The sequence below is a fragment of the Mustela putorius genome, unplaced genomic scaffold (genome assembly GCF_011764305.1).
Source record: "Mustela putorius furo isolate JIRA1106 unplaced genomic scaffold, ASM1176430v1.1 tig00537291_pilon_pilon_pilon, whole genome shotgun sequence".
Lineage (NCBI taxonomy): Eukaryota > Metazoa > Chordata > Mammalia > Carnivora > Mustelidae > Mustela > Mustela putorius.
In genome coordinates this window covers 91,478-106,032 of record NW_025422429.1, presented here as the reverse complement: position 1 = coordinate 106,032, position 14,555 = coordinate 91,478, and positions in this window count along the sequence as shown.

Here is a 14,555-nt window from a genome sequence, read left to right as displayed (position 1 = left end):
TGGCAGTGGCTGGTGTGGACTGGGTTCAGAGCAAGCCGGGGGACTCATGGGTCTCACTTGCATGCGTCCCCACTTGACTTCACAGCATCCCTTTTCCATCAGATTCAATAAATATGCTTCTTTTTTTTTTCTAAACTTCTCCATGGTGAGTCTCCTTGATTTCCTCACTTCCTGCTGCATTTTGAATCATCGCTCTTTCTTCTCTGATAAGATTGAGTTGGTCACATCATCTTTATAACAAATTTCTAAAAGCCAGCCACCGTGTCAATGTGTCTTGAACCCAGCGTGGGGCAAGCCAAAAAGGAGGCTTGTGCCTCTGCAGTAGACGGCTGGGGAGGGCTCAGTCTGCGTGCCGCGTGCCACAGGCTGGTGGCGATGCTTTCTCTAAGCGTTGAAACTTTGGTGTCAGTAGAGAAATATGCTCTCATTGACTTTGTTTTGTATTTCCCAGCTTTTCTCAGTAAGTTTTAGAATTTACTTTGTAGACTGTGCCTCCAGATGGCTGGAGTCCTTATAATCTATCTTAGCAACTGCTTTGGGGAATAAAGGGGCGGAGGGACTGATAGAAGATACTCTGGTTCCTTCTCCCACTTCCATGGCCCCGTGCTGACTTTGTTTTGCCTTATTGCTGGGCATTCCCATCGGAGTCTTCTGCAACTCTGCAGCTAATATTTTAGAAAAACACCATGTTGTATTTTTATGATTTGGAACAGTTTTCTGAGATTTCACTGTACATTGGTGCAGAGTTCTTTTTTCGGAGAAGTGCATCTCCAGCTTTTACAATCAATGTCATCAGGGAAATACGATTTGATCCTTAGGACTGTGGCTGGGGAGACTTTCCAGGAAAGGGAGACACTGAAAGTGAGATAATCTCCTAGCCTGGGACTGGGTTGGACAGATTGTGTTGCACTCTGATTTTATTACAGCATTTATTTATTCGCTTAATAAATATCTGTTGTGTGTTAGGCATGAGGCATATAGCAGGGAACACAAAAGCAAAGTTGGTGCACTTACAAGGCTTACTTGCACTGAGGGAGACAGATGATAAATTCATTTGTACCATTCATGCCAGAAAGTGATACACTGAGAAAAAAATAAAGCAGGGTAAGAGGACAGACGGAGAAACCACAGGGCTGTCGCAAGTAGAATGTCAGGGGAGCCTGCTCAGAGGGACACAGGAGGGCAGAGACTGAAGTGTGGGTGCAAGCCATTGGCATGTTTGCAGCAAGAATATTCCAGACAGAGGGAATAGAAAATGCCAAGTCCCCAAGGCAGGAACATTCTTAACATGTTCAAGAACTGGCCAGAACACCAGCTAGAGTGGAGTGAATGAGGCAAAGGTTGGGTGGCATATGTTCTGAAAAGTAGGTAGGGACCAGATCACATAAGGTCTTAATGGTCAGAGAAAGGAGGATGGATGTCATTGTCATTTTAAAATACATTTGTTCATCTGTTATCTTTACAGACTCTGCACTCCTAGAAGGACAGAAGGGAACATGACATCTTTGTTTTACATTTTTTGCGTCTGGGGACAGTGAGTGCTCAGTAAATGTATGTTAAGGGGTTCTTCTTTGCTTCAATGTTAAAATCCAAGTAGGAATAACTTCTCTCCATGGTCTGTCTCTTTTTGGCCCTTGAGCTCGGAGGAAAGGTGTGGTGGCCATGGACAGAGGAATCCAGAATGTCTTTAGCGTGCAGCCCATGTGGCAGAATCTCTTCGCCACCCTTTCCCTGAAACTGGCAGTATAGGCAAACAGCCCTCTGAGTGTTCTCAACACGCTAGGTGCCCCGTGCGGGGTGTGTCTGTGCGGACTCGGGGCAGAGAGTCCTGATGATCTGAACGGAGAGTAAGAACAACAGTTCACTTAGTATCTGTTTCCAGAAGTTGTTTTTTTTTTTTTTTTTAAGATTTATTTATTTATTTATTTGACAGAGAGAAATCACAAGTAGGCAGAGAGGCAGGCAGAGAGAGAGGAGGAAGCAGGCTCCCCGCTGAGCAGAGAGCCCGATGCGGGACTCGATCCCAGGACCCTGAGATCATGACCTGAGCCGAAGGCAGCGGCTTAACCACTGAGCCACCCAGGCGCCCTGGAAGTTGTTTTTTTTTTTTAATTTTACTTATTTATTTGAGACAGAGCACAAGAGAGTATGAGTGGGGATGGGGAGGGGCAGAAGGACAGGGAGAAGCGGACTCCCCCACTGAGCGGGGAGCCCCATGTGGGGCCCCATCCCAGAACCCCAAAATCATGACCTGAGCGGAAGGCAGACACTTCACAGACTGAGCCACCCAGGTGCCCCTGTATCTAGCAGTTTTTATAAAAAAGGACTTTTACTGACACTGTCTAATGGGCTCCCAGCTGCCCCTGGGAGTGAGCGTGTGCTGGAGGTAGGAGGTGCGGCAGGGGATGCGTGGGGTCGAACTCTGGGAACGAAACTTGCACGCGGGCCGTAGCGTGTACAAGCCAACACGGATGATGGCTGGGAAATCACGGCCAGCATCAAGCATCTGAGTTCTGGATTCCTGGAGGGCCCTTTCAAAAGCCGGCTTGCTTTGGGTGTGGAAACGGTCCTTTCCCTGGTGGCCCGGCATGCAGATGGGACTCAGCAGGGGAAGGATGGTGGATTTCTCTCCTGAGTGACTCCCAGAGCCAGTTAGTCTCAGCCTCTGACCAGAAACTGAGATTTATTTCTCACTGGCCAGAAGAGAGTTATTTCAAAATCTTCTTCCTCCATTACAAAACGCCCCCTGGGAGTGGGGTTGGCCAAAGCTGCCACAATCTTGGTTTCTCTGTCTTCGGTGTGTCTAGAATTACACGCTGCAAATGAGGGTTTGGGTTCTGGAAGGGTAGGCTCGGGGTCCCTGCTGTCCCTGAAACTGTCAGCCTTGGCAATGGGGCCCGGTTTCAGCTGCGTTCTGGAAGGCCCCACCCCCTTGTTGTGTGGGTAAATATTCCCTCTTGGCAGAGAAGCCAGTGCAAACAAACCTCCAGCAAAAGTGTGGGGGGTTTTTTGGTTTGTTTTTGCATTTCTACTTTATTTTTGTGCGTATGCTTGTTTTGTTTCGCATAGCTTTCTCGATAGAATGCTCGATTTTTAACCACAAATAACTATATTGGAGTCCCAGGAAGTTTTGGAATGTTGGAGCCAAGCCGATGAGACATCCACGTTGGGGAAGCAGTGATATGTCTGCTGCATCCTTTCTGGAATGATGACCAATGTCCGTGCCCGTGTTCACATGATGCCCAGTCCTGCTCACTCTTCTCTACAGGTTTTAGAGCCATTGGAAGGCACAGTACCGTTAGTTGGTTGTCTGTGTGTGATCCTGTCCCCTTCTATCCCCATTAGAACACACATTCTGTGAGGGCAAGGAGTTCATTTTATTTTGTGCGATGCTTTATATTTTTTTTAAAGATTTTATTTATTTATTTGACAGACAGAGATCACAAGTAGGCAGAGAGACAGGCAGAGAGGGGGAAGAGAGGGGGAAGCAGGCTCCCCACCAAGCAAAGAGCCCGATGCGGGGCTCGATCCCAGGACCCTGGAATCATGACCTGAGCCGAAGGCAGAGGCTTTAACCCACCCAGGTGCCCCATGTGCCGTGCTTTATTTCCAGGACCTGGAACAGAACCTGCCCAGAGCAGGTTCTCCCTAAAGGTTTCATGAGAAGGACAAATGAGCAGTTGCTGGCCTCCTCAATTGTGCGCCTAAGAGCATTATCTCAATGTTTTCTTCATCTTTCCTCTCCAAACTCTATCAGCAAGGATTTGTTATGATCCTGAGATTTGGGATGAGGAAACAGCCTTTGAGAAGTGACAGCACAGGGCAGGGGCATGGTGGAAGGGACCCGCAGGCTGGCAGTGGGACCACGACCCAGCAGAGGCAGGGGACCCTGAGCACGAGGGACTTTGGCGTCTCCCTCCCCCCGTCCCGGTCCAGCCCCGCCCCGCTGCCCACCAGCAGAACCCAAGCTCTCCCTCATGGGATAGAACCCTCTCTCATGTAGGGATGTTTCATACACACTCACCCACAACGACGTGGGTTCACCCTCAGGCTCACACAGGCTCAACAACTCGCACAGTCTCATGTTCACGCACGCACACACAGGCACATACGTACACGCACGCAGGCCACCATTAAAAGCGATCATGGCCTTCTGGTCTGACTTCCTACCGGGAGCCAAGAAATGGACTCAGGTCAGCTCCCTTCCTAATTCTTATCATTAACAGGAAAAATGACTCTGAAGTCATTGGCTGTAGAAGAACACCTTCAACCTAGCTGACATGAAATTTTTTCCGGCTATGCCTCAAAGAGACCTCTTCTAGGGGTTCCCGAGTCTGGAAGCTTCTGCAACCACCTGGAGACTCTTCCCAGGCTGCAGCAAGTTGGAGTCATAGTTCCTGGGCAGGATCCAGAGCCTGGATTGCTCCTCCAACTGCCTCTGAGGCTACCAGTCCGTGGGCCAGCTGGCGCTGGGCAGCCACTGGAAGGAACTCAAGGATGTCTCCTCAAGGACAGAGCAGGCCTTGGTGTCCAAGAAAGAAAACTGCTGAGTTTCACTTACTGCAAAACAAGTCTTATAAACCGTAGAACACAGGTATGACGGAGTCCCCTCTTAGAACAGGGGTCTTATTCCTCCTAGAAGATCCTCCTTAAGTATTTGTCGATACCATTTGCCATGGGAGGAGGGAGCACTAACTGAATCATTGCCCACTCTCTAAGTCCACAGGGTTTCTCCCCACTTTGTAGACCTTAGCAACCTAAAAATCTAAAAATCTAACCCTGCCTGAGGCTTCCGCTACCCCCATTCTGACTTAACTGATCAGGGGCGGGTCACTTCAGTTAGTTTTGCAGATTTCCAGGTGATTCTACCATATTGCTAAGGTTGTCACTATTCCAGACCCAAAGCTGGTCAACATTTCCCTGAAAGGGGCAGGTTCTTGAGGGTCATGGTCACTCAATCCTGCCGCTGTATTGCAGAAATAGGCATAAACAACATATCAACAATGGGCGTAGCTGGGTCTCAGTAAAACTTTATTTATCAAAACAGACAGTGGGCCACCTTCAGCCGCCAGGCTAGAGTTTGCCAATCCTGGTTCTAGGCCACCCTCTCCTCCAAACACGTGTGGTCAGCCTCATCAGAAGGATGTTTTAAAATTTACATTTCCTGGCCCCTTCTGATGGTCTTCTCTGGAGTCTGGATGGAGCCTAGGAATCGGGATTGATCAGGAGCCTCCCAGAACTGAGGGCTATTCTGAGGTGGGAGCCCATGATCCACACTTGGAAATTACCTGGCATTCTGGCTGATTGGCTGAGGCACTGATCCTTCCCTAAGCATTCCCCCTGTTGTGGCCTCTCCATCCAGAAGTGAGGGACCACCTGTTCTGTGTCTCCTTCCTTCTCTCTTCCCATTTTATCTCTGTGCTTTCGTCCTGGAAGCCCTTTCCAGACATCAGTTCCTAAGTCACACCGGCAGGAGGTGAGAGATGGTGCCTGGTCTTCGGGCCCCAGAGGGCCGGAGGGAGGTGGAGAGGCCTGTGGGGCCCTTCTGCTGCCTTTGGGGACAGGAGGAAGGTGATCCTTTCGAGGCCACTCTGGAGGGCACTTTTCATACCTCCCCTTGCCCCTCGCCCCCCACAGGCATGGCTCTGACTCCTTCTGAGCCCGGACTCCAGGCCTCTGCACCCTGCTGGTTACTGGGGCTTGTTTTCACAGGTGAGGTGATGGGAGCCTTTTCCAGCTTTCTGTTTCATGATAAGATTCTTATCTCCCTGACCTTCTCCGAGCTGCGGGGTGATGGCTTCGCGGAGGCCTCAGCTTCAGCTCGGTTGTTCTTAATTAAATCTGAAATCGACTTGAACGATCGGGTTTGGGAGCTCAGTGGGCTGCCGGCCAAGGGCCTGAGCAAAACTGCCACAAAACTGCCACAAGTTGCACTACCTCCCACAGCCCTGATCCCTGGGACGTGTGTCCAGATCATGGAGAAATCCTCCTGCAATGAAGCTCTGTTAACTCTTTCACCTGGGGGCCGGATTTCAAAAGCAAGCACGGAGCAGGGACAGAGGATCTGGCTTGGTTTCGCTGCATACACGGAGAGGTTATCCGGCGCCCCAGGAATCGGGACCCCCAGAACTCTCAGGGTGATGATGGGAGGGGGGAATGCGGGGAGGTCCTCAAGTTCTGAGACATAATTCACCCCACCAGCTGTAACTGCCCAGTCTTTATTAGAGGGTTTTCCCTTAAAGTGATCCAAGGAATTGGTATATTCAGAACAATATTTGGGACTTGGGCTACATGGCTGGCTCCGTCAGTTAAACGGCTGGCTTCAGCTCAGATCACGATCCCAGGCCCCACATCGGACTCCGAGCTCAGTGGGGGAGTCTGCTTCTCCCTCTCCTTGTTCCTCTGCCCCTCCCCACTGCTTGTGTTCAAACTTTTCTCTCTCCCTAATAAATAGAATCTTTAAAAAATTGGGGGCTTCAAGGAAAAGTTTGGGGTGCAGAGGTGTGGACGGTCCCTGGCTTCTAGGCATAGGGACAAGAAGCCTGGGGCTCACCCAGGGTCAGCACTTGGAGGGGAACATTTCCTAGTACCTTCATCTGTGCAGGGCAGGTGCTGGGAGCCCCAGGCATCCATCACACACACGGAGAGGAGCAGGAACTGTGCGTCTCAGAACAGCAGGGCATCCCAGCCTTACACACACACACACACAAACACACACATACACATTCATTTTACATATACTCTCTTACTGAATCATTCCAATAACACAGAGGCTCACCATCATCTCTCCTGGAAGACAAAGACACCCAGGCACAGAGAGGTTAAATAATTTGCTCCAGGCCAAACAGGTGGTAAGTGACAGAACTGGTATTGGACTTCGGGTTAGCCTGTTGCCAAAAGAACTGAAAAATGTATGAAAGGTGACAGTCTCCGCCCCCTGGTCACAACTGGAAGGCATTTTTAGGGCAACCCAGAAGCAAAGGCGATGTCGCACATTGGGCTCCGGGGGGTGTTCAATGTGGGAGCAGGTTGTTAGGGTGACTGAGGACTTGGAGAAAGGGCATATCTCCCCCCATCTGTCCCCTTCCTTCAGCCGTGGAGCAGCAGTGTGCCCATGTCACCCTGTGGAGGGGCAGGTGTGGAGGGGCAGGTGCAGAGGGAAGTAGTCGCAAATGTATTGGCAAAGCGAAGACAGGTAAGGACCACTGGGCACTGAGACTGAGTGTATGTCCTTCTCCCCACCGCTCTGGGGGCTACGGATCCCTTCTTTCAGGGCCTTTTCTGATCAGCAGCTTTTCTCCTTAAGCTTCTCTTTGTTTTGCTTCTGTCCCAAAGGAAGGCAACTGCTTAATATGGTGGGTTAACTACACCGTGTCCCCCGCCCCCCTCAAAATTCACACTTTGGAGCCCTAATGCCAGTCCGCTGGAAGGTGACCATATTTGGAGATGGCGTGTTTACAGAGGTGATCAAGTCAAGGTGAGATCATGAGAGCAGGGGCCCTAACTCAGTACGACTGCTGTCCTTATAAAAAGGACATCTGGACACAGGGATACACGGAGAAAAGAGGACATGAAGAGCCACAGGGAATAGAGGGCCGTCTACAAGCCAAGGAGCGAGGCCTGGATGGATCCTTCCCTCAGGGCCCTTGGAAGGAGCCGACCCTGCCGACCCCCTGATTTCAAGCCCCCAGCTTCCAGAACAATAAGTTGATACACTTGGCGGAAGCCAACCAGTCTCTGAAAATACGTTACTGCAGCAAACTGAAGCCCCAGCGTGTGCACATCAGGGTTCCCACAATTTCAGGATCATTCTGGATTTCAAAGAAGAGATAAAAGTCAAAGAAAATGCATCCATGGGGGCGGAGGGGTCGGGGGTGCTGATGGCACCCAGGGCCCTCTGAACTGTGGAGAGGTGAATGCTGGGGTGGGAGCTGGGGTTGCAAAGCTTGGGAGGCCTCGGGCTCCTTTTCACTCCCTGCCTGGTTCCCTTTTGAGAACTCGGTGTTTAGCTGCTTCATTTTTGTATCCTGGAAACTGAGCCGGGCTGGTGACACCGCCCTGAGCAAGTGGGGCTCCCTAGAGCTGAGACTTCTAGACACAGAATGTTCCCGGTTTCCAGAAGGTTAAGAAGCTCCCTGGGGTCATGGTCTCCACAGAGGCCAAGGAGACCTGTCCAAGCTCGGAGTTGGATCGCTCGGCTGCCTAGCCTGAGGTGCTCCACGTGGGGTCCACAGGGAAAACTGCACATGCCCACGAGCGGAGAATAAATCCCTGCGGCGAGGTTTTGAGAGATCTTTGCTGCTGTGTCATCTCTGGGTCCAGCCGACGTCGCCTGCTCAGCCCCGCGCTGGGGAGACCACTGTGAATGAGTCTAGGAGGGACAAGATACAGCTATGGTAGATTTTCAGATGTGACGATCATTCAGAAAGGGTCCCACTGGTCCCAGGCCATTGGCTCTTCCCCGGATGTCTGTGGTCCTTTGTGTGTTGGTTCCCACCAACCTCAGGTTATGAAGGTCGGGGGCACAGTCCTGCTGGCATGCTTCCTCCCAGAGGCTCTTCGGGCTCCTGGTCCTGAGGAGGTGGTTTTTACCAAACCTGAGCACACATGGTCACGTGGGGAAGTCGTGGAAATGCAGATCACCCGGCCCCGTCTTTAGAGGACCCGAATTTGTGGATTGGGGGAGAGCCCAAGGATATGCACTTTTTTTTTTTTTTTTGAAGATTTTGTTTATTTATTTGACACAGACCTCAGATAGTGAGAGAGGGAACACAAGCAGGGGGAGTGAAAGAGGGAGAAGCAACTTTCCTGCTGAGCAGGGAGCCCGATATGGGACTTGATCCCAGAACCCTGGGATCATGACCTGAGCAGAAGCCAGATGCTTAACGACTAAGCCACCCAGATGCCCCAAGGATGTGCATTTTTTTAAATTTTTTTTAAGATTTTATTTTATTATGAGAGAGAGAGAGGGGGAGAAAGCGAGCACAGGCAGACAGAATGGCAGGCAGAGGCAGAGGGAGAAGCAGGCTCCCTGCTGAGCAAGGAGCCCGATGTGGGACTTGATCCCAGGACGCTGGGATCATGACCTGAGCCGAAGACAGCTGCTTAACCAACTGAGCCACCCAGGCATCCCAAGGATGTGCATTTTTAATAAGAATGTTCGCACCCCCACCCGGGTGGGTTGAAATGTGTGCACCGCCGTTCCGAGAACATTTCTCCTAGGATCAGGGGCCACTTGCTACTTTTCTTTGTATTTCCACAAAATAAAACAGGAGACAGAAAACTGTGTAAAGTGAAACTGGAAAATGTCAGGGAGAAAACAAGGTTATTTTGCTGAAACTAGCAAGTCAAGTCAATGTTGGTTGGATTGAAATGGATTCCTACTGCCATAGGAATTTTTTTTTTGAGACTTTTTTATTTTAGAGCAGTTTTAGGTTCACAGCAAAACTGAGAAGAAAGAACAAAGATTCCTCATATACCCCCCCCCCCATGCACGGCTTCCCTGACTCTCAACGTCTCCCCCGCCCCCACTGACCAGAGAAGGACGTTTGTTACAACCAGTGAGCCTCGTGGGCATGCCAGTATCCCCCAGCGAGCACAGCCTACGTGAGCGTTCGCTCTTAGTCTTGCACATTCTACAGGTTTTGACGAAGGTACAGGGACATGTACTCACTATGAGAGTCTCATGCAGAATCGTTTCACTGCCCACCAAACCCACGGTGTTCCACACCCTCACCCCTCCCTTCCCTTAACCCTCGGCAAACCCTCGTCCTTTTACTTTCTCCATAGCTTTTCCCTTTCTTGCCATGTCATGGAATTGGGATCAGAGCACATATGTCCTGTTTGAGCTGGCTTCTTCCGCCATGTGACACGCCTTTGAGCTTTCTCTGTGTCTTTTTGCAACTTGCTAGCTCCTTTCTTTTTAGTGCTGAATATTATAGTCATCTGGATGGACCACAGATTACTTCTCCTGTTGTTGTTTTGAAAGACAGGGAGGCAGACGATACAGTGTTTCTATCAGCCGTGGGTCCCCTTCCTTTATAATAATAATGAGGCTTTAGAGTCTCAAGCTTCACTGTGTTTGATTGAAAACCTTCCCATCATAGATACATGTTTGCTCACTTGGTTTCCTTTGATTTTTGCAGGACTGGGAAGTTGTTCATCTCAGACCCTGGACTGTAACCCGGACGGAGACACTGAGATAGGTGAGTCATGTCAGCGATGTGGCCATCCCGACAGGTGACAGGTGACAATGTGATGGGGAGCTGTGAGGAGGTCAGTGTCCCCCCACCCCCCGCCGGAGACAGAGATGCGGGGTTCATGCCCCAGGTCTTCAGTGTCCCTGCACACTGTATCGTCCTAGGGGCCAAAAGAGGTGAAGTCTTGCCAGCCAACTGAGTTGCTGTGTGTCGTAGGTAACTTCCTTGCTCTCTCTGAGTTTTAGTTTGCTTATCTGCGAAAGCGGTGGTAGCTGAGAACGGCTTGAAGTCAGACATGATACGGCGTGACGACATAAAAACCAGGTCAGCACCCTGACCTCCTCGTTCCCATCCAACCTGCCCCGGTCCGTTCATCAGCCTGGACCGAGAACAGCGTGAAACGTGGAGTGAGCACTCAGGACATGTCCAGAGATGGCTCTTCGGCTCTCGGACCTGACTATTCTTTATCGGGCCTATTTCTGAAATATCAGCGTAGGTTAGAAAGAAGGAAGCTGGGGACATTGATATTTTTTTTCCGTAGGGATCCCCTTCCTTTACCGTCAGCCCCATCCAGCTGGGGGCACCCTCTCCCCTCCGCCCCCCGAAACCTGGAGCGGATTTCCCTCCCACGTCTTCTGACTCATATCTTCATCATGTCTCAGGAGCACGGCGTCGGTCACTCCCTTCTCCTGGGGGACAGGACGGGAGGGCCTTGGGCAGAGTCAGCTGGCGCCCCGCACAGCCAGGACCCGGCACAAGCCTGGTCCGATTAGCAAAGCGGGGAGGTCGACAGCAAGCGCGGGCCCCGTGCACATCTGGGTGAAGGAAGCTTCCCGCTTTCTTAGACACCTGCTTCCTTTCCCCATGAAGCGCGAATTAAGCAGAAGAAAGCCTTCTTGCTCCTCTCCCCTTTGAGCCGTGACTCTGAAGGACACGAAAGGTGATTCTCAGTGCCGTGGAGGCTGCTTCCACTTTTCACGGGCAGGTGCACGGCCGCCCTGAGCCCACTCACGGCCAGTGCAGAGGTCAGAGCCCCCAGATTCTCACCTCCCTCCACGCCTCCAGCCTCTTCTCCATGAGATTTCCAGGGCCGCCCTTTGTCGAAACCCAACCAGAACACTTGCTGGTGTGCTTGGGAGAGGAAAGCTTACTTTAGATGGGCTTTCCAGTGCTTTTCTCTAATTACAGCTTGATTCTAAAGCAATGAAATGGTTATTATTATAAAACCAATGTGTTTGCAGCCAAGGCGATGGGAAAGACACCACATAAGCCGCACCGACCCAAGGTTCAGGGAAATCCAGACTTTTTACTGGATCCGAGAGGAAGGCAAATGGGTGAGAACAGGAGACGGGGATCGTTAGCCATGTGCGCCGACTCACAGGTTCGTAGGGGGACGGGAGAGAAAGAAGGAAAGAAACAGGAGTGAAACACCTTAGGACTGGTGACAGACAGAGCAGTGACTTGGAGTGCACAGACACCCAGCCAAATAACCATTTGCAAGGGTTCTGGAACATACAGACAGCTGCGATGTTGAAATATATACTTCCCCAAACTCTTACTCATTTCAAAGTGTTTACACAGCTCACTAGGTGCCAGGCATTGTCCCTGACCTTCCACATATACTAACTCATTTAATTAAATTTCCATTGAGTTTCACAGTTTCTAGATTTATGGAATTTTCACCTGGAGACTGTTAGTGAAATCTGGGATCACTCCTCACCCAAAGAAGCTCTTGGAACGGTGACAGATCATTCTAGATTCCAGCCCACACTTTCCCTGTTAGCACCTGTGCCTCTACTGAATGTTTAACCCCTTGTCTGCTGGGCAGGACAAGAGCTAATGGACGGGAAAGGGGAGAGTGGGGAAGGGGGAGAGGCCAAGGGGGAGCGGAGGGAAAGGCCAGGGACCTGCAGGCAAGCTCAGGGGAACAATAAGGCAGCCTCGTCAGCTGGGACTCCTTTTCCTGAAGACCTACCATCTCAGCAGAAGGAGGGAGGTCTGTTCAAACTGACAAGGCAGCTGAGAGCCTCTGGCACACCTCCCCCTTAGCTCCTTCTGTGCAGCAGCAAGCAAGAAAGTTCTGATGAGCTAATGCTTCCAGGAACTGAGTAGGAGGGATCGCCTTGCTGGCCAGGGCATTATCCCACTCTTGGAAGGGTTGGTTTTGAAGAACGACCAAACTCGGGCTTGACGCAGCAGAAACAGGGCACGCGGTGGCATGGCTTGACATTGGGACGTGTGTCCATCCATCTCCAAGTTCGCTCTCTGGCCCTCCTTCCCCACTCGGCACCCTCCCTGTGTGAGTAGGACTGACTTCAGGGAGCGGGAATTCTTCCCAGGAGCCCTTCGCTGTGGCCCCTTCTGCTGGTTTTGAGGGGCCTGGAGCGGAGTGGAAGGATCTCAAGGCAAAAGCAAATCCAAAGCCTATTAAGAGTCAGAGGTCAAAGTCCAAGAGGTCACGCTCAGAGGGCCAGAGGTAGGACACTCTGGAAGAGTTTCAAGCTCTGTAGTGTTTGAGAGAGCGCCTGGTTTGCAATAAAGCAGAGAGCACCCAAGGCAGTCACAAGGAGAGGTCTAGAAGGTACGTGCTTCCCTTCAGCATTGCCTGCTTGGGGGCTGGTTGCAGGTGTCCAAGATGGGGGTGGGCAGGTGTCGCTTTTCTCTAAGTTTCCTTACAGCACGAGACAAAAAGTCTCTGGTCGCTATTAAATGACCCAGTTCACGACAAGTGCCTAACAAAGGGTCCGATATAAATATTCCTTAGGTTGGCTTCCAGGATTCCGTTTTGTTAACGAAAGTCTTTAGAGGTCATAATAAAATTCACCCCTGGAAGTTGGCCCACTTGCCCACAAATGGTGGTGACCCTGGCCTGAGGTAGCAGGAAACAGCCAGATACATTTTCTTCCCCTGGAATGATCGGTTTGGTGTCCGGGGGTCGGGGGACCCTCTCTAGATGGCACGACATGTAAGCACGTACCGTTGAGTTCGGCGAGCTATAGAAAAGTCTAGTTTCAGGTTTGGTGATTCGAAAGAGGAGTCACCCAGAAGGTGGCACTTGTCTTTGGCTGTTCTCGGGCAGCGGTTTGACAAAGATCTGGAGAGGGAAGGGAGAGGCTTGGTTTATGTGTACTTGAACTCCAAGATCCTTTGGTGGGTCTGAGGGGTGAGGTGGGGGCCAGAAAGGGGTGAAAATCTGGGAGGTAGATGACAATAGGGGCTCCTCCCTGTGAAGTTGTCCAGTATTGCCTCGCTGTGGGCGCCCCCCCCCCCCATTATATGAAATGGGCTAAAACATTCTGGGATTCCTTGCTCGAGAATAGTGGTGACATGATGTAATTTTTTTTTTTCTTTGAAGCCATTTCTGTTGCACTACCTCCTTCGACGTGGCTCTGCCTTGCCTGTCCAGAGGTCTGAAAAAAGCAAAATATTTTAGACACTGGAAAACCAGACTGGAGTCGGGGTGCGCCCTTTCCTGGCCGGTTCCCCCACAGATGCTCTTGTTCTCCCAGCCCAGCCTCGGCTTCTTGCTAAGTCACCCTGGTCCCATCTCCCATCTCTGCTGGTCTGGGGCAGCCGCCGATTCCTGCCATGACCAGGAGGAAGGATCAGTTTCAGGGAGTTTGACGTCAGGGTAGGAAGGGTCTGTGGGAGCAGCAGCCCAGCATGTAGGGGGGATTTTCTGTTCTCTGGGGTGTAGACCAGTCTGCTCCAGGAGCCATGGACCAGTGGCCAGATGCTCAGAGGCAAGGCTTTTATTTCTGGGGAAATGGAGTCAGAGGCTCAGGGAGGCTTGGCACCCAGTAGACACTCCACGAATCTAGGGGATGATTTGATCTCAGCTGTCCCATCCTTCAAATAATAGACACTCACACATCATCGAGGGCCTTCTTACAGAACCCCTAGTTGTATGATCCGACTTGCAAACTAATATTCTACAGATAAAGACCTTCCTATCTGGACCTGGCTGCATTTATTGCTGAGGTCCTCTTTTCTTTCCTTCTGGTGGCACGTTTGCTCTCCGTTGTACCTCTCTGAGACAAAAGACCGGGAGCCGTGTTCCTTCTTCTAGGTCATTTATTCACGCATTCACTCCACGCAGTTTTATGCGCACTCACTCTGCTTGTGTCTCAGCTCTTGGAGCATGAAGGTCAAAGAACAGGACTCTTCCCTTGGAGGAAAGAAAGGGGCAGAGAAACAACCCCAGTGCCACGAGACAGAGCACCAGAATCTTCTGGTGTGGTCAGGAGACGCTTCTCAAGAGATGAGTTCCCAGAGCGGAAACCCCCTCCCTGCCCAAGACAGGCAAGAGGTCAGAGGGAGAGCGGGTTAGAGATGAGCTGTTTCAGAAAGATGAGA